Here is a 6,099-nt window from a genome sequence, read left to right on the forward strand (position 1 = left end):
GTTGGGAAAGGTACAGTAAAGGTAACCGACAATTTTGTGTTCAAAGATGTTGCTTTGGTTGAAAATCTAAAATACAATTTATTGTCGGTTTCCCAAATGATTGATGAGGATCTTGAAGTATCTTTCAAGAAGAGTGCTTGCAAAGTTTTAGATGCTTCGGGTGATCTTGTTTTTGATATATCACGCTTTGGGAAAGTTTTTAAGGCTGATTTTCATGCTGCTTCAAATGCAAAATTTAGGTGTCTAGTTGCCAACACATCTATAGATTTATTATTTTGGCATCGTAGACTTGGGCATATTGGTTTTGATCATCTTACTCGCATTAGTGGTATGAATGTCTTAAATGGTTTGCCTAAACTTAAGGGAGAAAAACATGTTGTATGCTCTTCTTGTAGACATGGTAAGATGGTTGCAGGTTCTCATGCACGCATTACTGGTGTCATGACTGATGCTCCAGGACAGCTTCTACACCTTGATACAGTTGGTCCATCAAGAGTACAATCTTTTGGTGGTAAGTGGTATGTTCTGGTGATTGTTGATGATTATTCAAGATATTCTTGGGTTTATTTTATGGCATCTAAGGATGAGGCTTTTAGTCATTTTAAGAGTCTTGTGAATAGATTAAGTGTTGAGCACCCAGGATCTTTGAAAACTATCAGGAGTGATAATGGAACTGAATTTAAGAATTCATATTTTAATCAGTTTTGCGATGAACTTGTCATTGAACATCAATTTTCTGCACCTTATGTACCACAACAAAATGGTGTAGTGGAGCGTAAGAATCGAACTCTAGTTGAGATGGCCCGTACTATGCTTGATGAATTTTCTACTCCTAGAAAGTTTTGGGCTGAAGCTATATCTACTGGTTGTTATGTTTCAAATCGTGTGTTCTTGAGATCCAAAATTGGTAAAACGCCATATGAACTACGATTTGAACGTAAACCTGTTATATCTCACCTAAGAGTTTTTGGATGCAAATGCTTTGTTCTTAAATCTGGCAATCTAGATAAGTTTGAGTCTAGATTATATGATGGCATGTTTCTTGGATATCCTGCTCATTCACGTGGTTACCGTGTTTATGTTTACGAGACTAACCGACTAATGGAAACCAGTGAAGTGACTTTTGATGAGGCTAGTTCTGGCTCTAGTCCTCTTGTTTCTAATGCAGGAACATATGTTCAGGGTGAGGGAATATTTTTGGATGATGAAGATGATGAGGAGAATGGCGTGCCCCCTGCTATCCATGCACCATCTGTAGCTGTTCCTACACCTACTACTACTGCTGCTACAGTTGATCACCCTCAGGAGACTACCTCGACTACTCAAGCTGGGGTTGAGCAAGCTGCTGAGTCAAATATTTCAGCACCCCGACACATTCAAAAGAGGCACCCTCTTGAACAGATTATTGGAAGCATGACTGAGAGAGTCACACGGTCAAGGTTTATCGATTCTAACTCTCACAATCATTCTGCATTTGTTGCTTCTTTTGAGCCCAAAGATATATCTCATGCATTTACTGATGAATCGTGGATCAATGCCATGCATGAGGAATTAGAAAATTTTGAGCGTAACCAAGTTTGGACTCTTATTTCACCACCTCCAGGTCATACCCTTATTGGTACACGTTGGGTTTTTAAAAACAAACAAAGTGAGGATGGTGTTATTGTTCGCAACAAGGCTAGGTTGGTTGCTCAAGGTTTTACTCAAATTGAGGGTCTTGATTTTGATGAAACTTTTGCCCCTGTTGCTAAATTAGAAGCTATAAGAATTTATTGGCATTTGCTGCATCTAAAGGTTTCAAGCTTTATCAAATGGATGTTAAAAGTGCTTTTCTCAATGGCTTCATTGATGAGGAGGTTTATGTTAAGCAACCACCGGGTTTTGAGAATCCAAACTTCCCAAACCATGTTTATAAACTCTCAAAGGCTTTGTATGGTTTAAAACAAGCCCCACGTGCATGGTATGATAGGTTAAAATTTTTTTTACTTGAAAAGGGGTTTACCATGGGAAATGTTGATAAAACCTTATTTGTACTCAAGCATGGCAATGATCAACTCTTCGTACAAGTTTATGTTGATGATATTATCTTTGGGTGTGCCTCTCATGCTTTGGTGTCAGAATTTTCAGAAACTATAAGCAAGGAATTTGAGATGAGCATGATGGGCGAACTTACTTACTTTTTGGGGCTGCAAATCAAGCAAACAAAGGAGGGCACCTTTGTACATCAAAGTAAATATACGGAGGATCTGCTACGTCGTTTTGGGATGGAAAACTGCAAGCCTATTATGACACCAATGGGATCTACGATGTCGCTTGATCTTGATGAGGATGGTGAACCTGTTGACCAAAAGATGTATAGGAGTATGATTGGTTCACTTCTTTATCTTGCTGCCTCTAGACCGGATATACAATTTTCTGTATGCTTGTGTGCACGGTTTCAAGCTTCTCCACGTACATCACATTTACAAGCTGTCAAGAGGATTTTCAGGTATCTACATGGCACCCAATCTTTTGGCATTTGGCTTTCTGCTTCCTCTAGTATTATATTGCGTGCATTTTCGGATGCTGATTTTGGAGGTTGTAGAATTGATAGAAATAGTACATCTGGTACATGCTTATTTTTGGGTGATTCTTTAGTACTTTGGTCTTCTAAGAAACAAAGTTCTGTTGCACAGTCTACTGCTGAAAGTGAATATGCAGCTGCTGCTTGCTGTTGCTCACAGATTTTATGGATAATAGCTACAATGAAAGATTATGGGGTTATTTTAGAAACTGTATCACTTTATTGTGATAACACTAGTGCTATATGTATTGCTAAAAACCCAGTGCAACATTCTAGAACTAAGCACATAGATATAAGATATCATTTTCTTAGAGATCATGTTGAAAAAGAAAATGTTGTGCTCAACTTTATAGATACCGAACGTCAATTGGCAGACATTTTTACTAAACCATTGGATTCTTCTCAGTTTGCTTTTCTTCGAGGTGAACTTGGAGTAATCAAACCATACGGGATGGTTTGAGGGAGAGTTTGTTCTTCGTGTACGATATGTAAAATATCTTTTCACTTGCTTATTTTTCGTTCTTTTATCTTTAATAAATAAAAAATCTGAAAAAGTAACGAGCATTGTATTCCATCCTGAAATGACATTTTTGCAACCACGTTTATGTTTTGAGGACATTGTCATTTTATATGTATGCTCGTATGAAATAGTCTATCACATGACTTCTAATACGAATAATAACTTGAACTAAATCTTGTCATGGTTAAACTTTGTTAGCTATTTTGGTCTTGGATACTTAATTACTAGCAATTATGAAAATATAATGGTATCAAGGTTCCAAATATACAAAGACACGTGGTGTCAAGAAATTTTTACTAAATAAATATGCCAATGTCGCAGTACATCTTCACGAGACTGCTTACCATTGCACTTTGGTATGAACTTGGAGGTTGCTGTGTTTATTGAAACCTTTGTCTTAAGCTTATGATTGCTTATCATTGCCTTAAGCTTCTGATTGTTAATCATTACACTCTGGACATAGGCTTGGCATGGTGTTTTAAATATAGGCTTGGCAAGGTTGCATTGACTTGGCATATAAATTCAATGAAAATAAATATTATACTTTTATAAAGTGCTTTGTTTAATGTAATGTGCTGCAAGTTATTTTGTATTCAAATATTGATGTAGTTGACAGGGGGAGACCATGTCTTGCAATAAATCGTAAAAATACTTGAGTTTTAGTCATGTGTAGATTACATCATACTTATATACATGTCGAGTACAACTACTTTTTACATGAGTTGGATGCACAATTATCATGTTCATGATGTTTCATAATGCTCATTACAACAAAGAAAAATGAAATATAAAAAAAAATCGCTTTTAGTTTAATTTTTTTTTTGAAGCGGGGGAAATATTTTTGTGTGGTTTTGATGAAATTCATTGTCAAAGGGGGAGAGATTTCAACACATATACATACCATATTTTACCTTTATTGGTGTTTCTCCAACTTTTTGAGGTTTTTCATTTTCCTTTCAAACCTTGAAAATCTCAGAGTTAAGTGAATGTGTATGCCAATCAATGTTCAATGTTTAGTGTTGTTAAGGAGATGTTGGCAATGTTTTCATCAAGGGGGAGATTGTGAAATCATAAGTGATGTGTAACATTGGAAGTGTTTTAGATGAAACATTGATGTGGATACTTTGGATAATATGGATATTTATGTGATGACATGTATCTTGTTTGGACTTAGTGCTTTGCTAGTGGTGTGCTGATCCATTAGTTTCTTATGTGAAAACATGGCGTGAGTTGTGTGGAACTTATCCTGAATCAAGTCGTGGACTTGTGCTCGTACTGGTTATTTGTGTGTTCGCTTTCAGGTGTTACCGAAGCTAGAGGAACATGATCGATAATGGGATCGAGGGACGAAGCTTGGGAGAAGCTGAGGTTGATGATCAAGGTCATGCGGGACGTTCGTGCGAAGGAACAACGGAAGTGAAGGCTACGATGATCCGGGAGGGCACCGGTTTGTCGTAATTGTTTATACCGGATATGTACGGTATTGGAGATATTCGATACGTGATGGTCGAGTTTTGAAGACATCACAAGAAGAGTTGATGGCACGGAGTGGCATCGACGTGAAGATATGTAGGTCCAGCCGTGGCTGGATGAGAGCTGTTTAAAGATTAAACAGTAGCGTCATCAAGATGGCGTCGGATGGAAAATTGGTCTACATGAAAGTTGTGTGTGTCGTCGAGACGAACAACTTTACTTTTGGAGTCATCTCAATCCGAGGTTTTATGCGGGCCCCACGGGCAAAATACCGACCGGGACAGAGAAGTTCGTGTTGGATTCGGACTCGGTTTAGGGTCGCGAATTTTCCCTTATAAATAGAGGGCATCCTAGGTAGGGTTTTATTAAGGACGTGAGGGAACTCAGAGCTTTGGATCTAGATCAATTCTTGGAGAGTTTTTGGATGCATGGTTGCATCTTTTGTAATCGATCAACATCGTTGCAATAAAGAGATTCGTTGGCGGTATCATCTCTGTTCTTCTCGGATCTTCGTGGATTCTTCGTGCTAGATCTTTCTAACACTTTGGTGCAAGTTCATCACGAGTTCAGAATAGTTTGCTGCAGGTTTATCACGAGATCAAGTGAAAATTGCGATTAATTCATCTTTCTTGTTATTCCTCGAAATTGGTTTTAGATTAATCCTCGTAACTTTCTGTCAGCTGTTACTATTTTGAATATATCTTTTGATTGGTACGTACGATTGAGCTGATTCTTGTTGCGTTGGTTAGATAATTTCAATACCTTTCTTTTGCATACTCATACGTATTTTTTGGTTCATCCAATGAAAAGTTACGGCTGTTTTACTATCACGGACAGAAAGGTGATTTAGGGTTTGAACTTTCGGGAAAAGTTTTAATTTGCTTCCGTGCAATCTTTCACCCCCCCTCTGATTGCCTATCTCGATCTCACAGTTAGTGTTTCTTCATTCACCAGCTCGTGTCTTTTCACATTTCATTGTAACGACAATGAACTTGTAATGGCATTGCAGGAGGTGGAGAGTATGGTGGCGGCTCAGGTGCAGGCTCAGATGGAGGCTCAGAGGCAGGCTCAGGATGCTTAGATCCAGGCTCATGTGGCGGCTCAGGTCCAGGCTCAGATGGCTCAGATGCAGGCTCAGATGCAAGCCGCACTGAGGGCTTAGTACGACCACCTTAGGGTATGTTTACCGCACATAATATCCAAGAAATCATGGTATTAGTTCCGTAACTGCAACTCTTTGTCTTTTCAATATGCAGCCGTACCTCGCCGCCACCTCTCAAGAGCCGCCTACAGCACCACCGCCATTCGACTTGGCATTTGTCAATCTCCAGATTGAGCATGCTCCACAGCCTTCTCCACAGACTCCAGTGAGTTCACTCGAAACATTTTAATCTCCATTCATGACTTTTCTTGCTTTCGTTGAGGGTTGGGGTCAATGCCTAATCATCTGTGCAACAGCATCAATCCGGCCGTGGCTCGAACGACCCTTCTTCACACGCAAGCCTTGCTGGAGGCAACCCTTCTGGCCAGTCACCTACTCCTA

The 6,099-nt window shown here is 39.1% G+C and overlaps 1 long non-coding RNA gene across 1 annotated transcript; it reads left to right on the top strand.

The window, feature by feature from the left end:
• The first annotated feature begins 5,700 nt into the window (after positions 1-5,700).
• LOC104581582 lies at positions 5,701-6,099 on the top strand. Its single transcript, XR_729599.2, has 3 exons — positions 5,701-5,733; positions 5,813-5,923; positions 6,015-6,099. It is a non-coding gene; the product is annotated as an uncharacterized LOC104581582 (long non-coding RNA).

This window comes from Brachypodium distachyon, chromosome 1 (assembly GCF_000005505.3).
Source record: "Brachypodium distachyon strain Bd21 chromosome 1, Brachypodium_distachyon_v3.0, whole genome shotgun sequence".
Taxonomy (NCBI): Eukaryota; Viridiplantae; Streptophyta; class Magnoliopsida; order Poales; family Poaceae; genus Brachypodium; species Brachypodium distachyon.